This window comes from Apteryx rowi, unplaced genomic scaffold (genome assembly GCF_003343035.1).
Source record: "Apteryx rowi isolate R43461 unplaced genomic scaffold, aptRow1 scaffold_1396, whole genome shotgun sequence".
Lineage (NCBI taxonomy): Eukaryota > Metazoa > Chordata > Aves > Apterygiformes > Apterygidae > Apteryx > Apteryx rowi.
The window spans coordinates 51,816-54,862 of record NW_020447637.1 but is presented as its reverse complement, the minus strand read 5'-3'; positions in this window follow the sequence as shown (position 1 = coordinate 54,862).

Here is a 3,047-nt window from a genome sequence, read left to right as displayed (position 1 = left end):
CCTTGGCTCCATCTCCACCACTGTCCCCAAATCCATGGCCAATTCCCTGTGGGACACCAGGGCCATTTCCTACTCAGGATGTGCTGCCCAGGTCTTCCTCATTTTCTTCTTGTTTGGAGGAGAGTCTTCTCTTCTCATTGTCATAGCCTATGACCGCTATGTTGCCATCTGCAGACCCCTGCACTATGGGAGCATCATGGGCATGAGAGCTTGTGTCAGAATGGCAGCAGATGCTTGGGCCAGTGGTTTTCTCCATGCTCTCCTGCACACTGCTAACACATTTTCAATACCACTCTGCCAAGGCAACACAGTGGACCAGTTCTTCTGTGAAATCCCACAGATCCTCAAGCTCTCCTGGTCAGACTCCTACCTCTGCGAAGTTGGGCTTCTTGTGGTTACTGCCTGTTTAGCCTTTGGGTGTTTCATTTTCATTGTGCTGTCCTACGTGCAGATCTTCACTGCCGTGCTGAGGATCCTCTCTCAGCAGGGACGACACAAAGCCTTTTCCATGTGCCTCCCTCACCTGGCTGTCGTCTCCCTGTTTGTCAGCACTGACGTGTTTGCCTACCTGAAGCCCCCCTCACTGTCCTCTCCAATTCTGGATCTGGTGGTGGCTGTTCTGTACTTGGTGGTGCCTCCAGCAATGAACCCCCACATCTACAGCATGAGGAACAAGGAGCTCAAAGATGCCCTGAGTACATTGGTTTCACGGACATTTTTCAGCAGTGGTAACATTGCCATTGCTCTCCACAAATGACTCCCCCTGTGTACTGTACCAGGACTGAGCTTTGTTTGTTCACTTTATTTTTAGTATTCCTGCTATGACTGTTGATATTATCATTTGTCACCATGTTGCTACTCCAATGGTTGGATTCATTCCACCTTTACTGAGACTGCTCTGTCCCACCTGGTGCCTATTTAAGATTCTGTCTAACACTAGGTCAGAGCAGACTCCCTCACAGTATCTTTGTAATAAAGTAGGTTCTTCCTGGTGCAGTGCCTGAAGGCTGTGCTTCCTTCAAAGCTGGTGTCCAGAATAGGCCCCAGGAATTGCAGTCCAGAAGGGCCTAGTGCACAGGGTTCTCCATGGGTTCAGGAGCAAAAAGCTCATAATCTTCTTATGATCTGTTAGAGACTAAGGGCTGGATTTAGGACTCACTCGTCAGTGTCCAGTGACAGTGGAGGGGATGAATGGTCATGGATTTACATACCCACAGCTGTCCCACATTTTAAGGCCCAGTGTCTGATGGCCATCTTTCTGGAGGGGAAGCTGGAGCTGCCAGGAGAACACAGAGCATCTCCTGGGACAGCATGTGCCTGGCGTGGGCAGTGAGTGGAGCCTTACAAAGGGAGAGATCCTCCAAGGTGGAGTCATTTAAAGCTAAAGTATGAAACCCAGGGATCCGAAGGCAAAAGGGGACTCTACAATCCCAGGAGAGGCATTGGGGACCCAGCTGACATGGGGAAGGGAGACTGGAGAGTGATTCATGTCACCCTCTGTGAAATACCAGGGGCAGGATCTAGAGATGCACCTGGACAGAACTAATAGCTTTGGAAATACTCCATAACCCCTCCAAGCACCTGCCACATCTGCAGTCCCCTGGAGGGATTAGAGGCCATGATCCCCATTTGGTTGGATCTGCCTCCCACCCTGAGCAGCACGGCCAGTGCAGAGTCACCCTGTGGTCCTGTGGCCCCACAGCCTGCTCGCTCTGCAGGGCAGCACTGTGAGCTCAAGACCCCGCAAGAGAACAGGGGAGGGGGTGTGGGAATGGCCAACAAGATCAGAGGAGGGATTGGAAGAGATGATGAGAAGTAAGTGGAACTGGGCTTGAAAGTGTCTTGGAGAGAAGAATGCCAACTTTTAATCCAAGACAATGTTTGGAGTGTGGGTAGACTAAAGTGAGCTCATGGTGCAGAGCCAGAAGTCCTTGCTGTCCCGGCCCTGCACATGGCCTGGGAAGTGGCTGAAGAAGGATTAATGCTCCCCACCCTCCCAGCTCATACTGCCATTTTCCCTCCTGAGGGGTGGCACCAAAAAGAAGACTGGGACCCCTTGTGGGAGCTTGCGTTGAAGGAAGGAGGACTCAAGAACCATATCAGTGTGCTGCTGTCCCTCAGGCCCTGTCCCCAGCACATTTCCTTGAGACAATCTCCCCCACACCTCATGCTGGTCCTTACCCCAAAAGTCACCCCCAGACAAGGCTCCATGCCCAACTTGAGGACTAAATGTCCAGCTGTGAGCCCTGGGAGGACGAGCCCTCTGCTGGGTCCTCTGCAGGGCTGGCAGGGAGCATGCCGAGGGGGTCCTGGGGCCATCTCCTGGGCCAGCAGACCATCCTCCTCCCATGGGGGGCCTCAGGCAGGGTGCCTCAGGGCAAAGATCCATCCCAGCTTGCTGCTGCATGAACAGAGAGGAGAAACTGTCCCAGGAAACTCCTCCCAGACCCTCATACCAGCCATTTCCAGCACTAGCCATTCCCCACAGTCCTGGAGAGATGTGATCTTTGAATGTGACCAGCTCTGTCTGCCTGCTGGGCTCAGTGCCTGTATGGGGGTAATGGCTGGTCCTGCCTGGCCTCTCCTTTTAGGCTCAAACCCAAGCAGACCCCAGAGCACGGCCTTCTGCTAACCCCAGGGGACAGGATCAGGACTGAGCAGGACCTGGGGACTGGTGGGAGGCTTCAGGAGGGCTTTGGGGAACAGAGCACTGAAGGCTGTCATGGAGACCATGCCTGGAGGACATTTCCCCACCCCTGAATGCAACCTGTCCTGTGCAGTGACTGTGCAGTGGGGCCATGGGGCCACATGGAGGGCAGCAGGGCTGGGCCAGCACAGGGACAGGAGGGAGATGGGAGCCATGACACCCCAGAAGCTCCCAACTTTCATGGAGGGGACTCACTGCTGCTAGCAGGGTCGGCGGTTTCTCAGGGACTACAGCCACCGGCACTGCCTGCCAGGACTCCCAGACCCAGTACAGGTGGTCTCCCAGCAATGCAGCTCATGGTGCCCCCCCCGTCCTTTGTCATCATCCTCTCTCAGGAGCA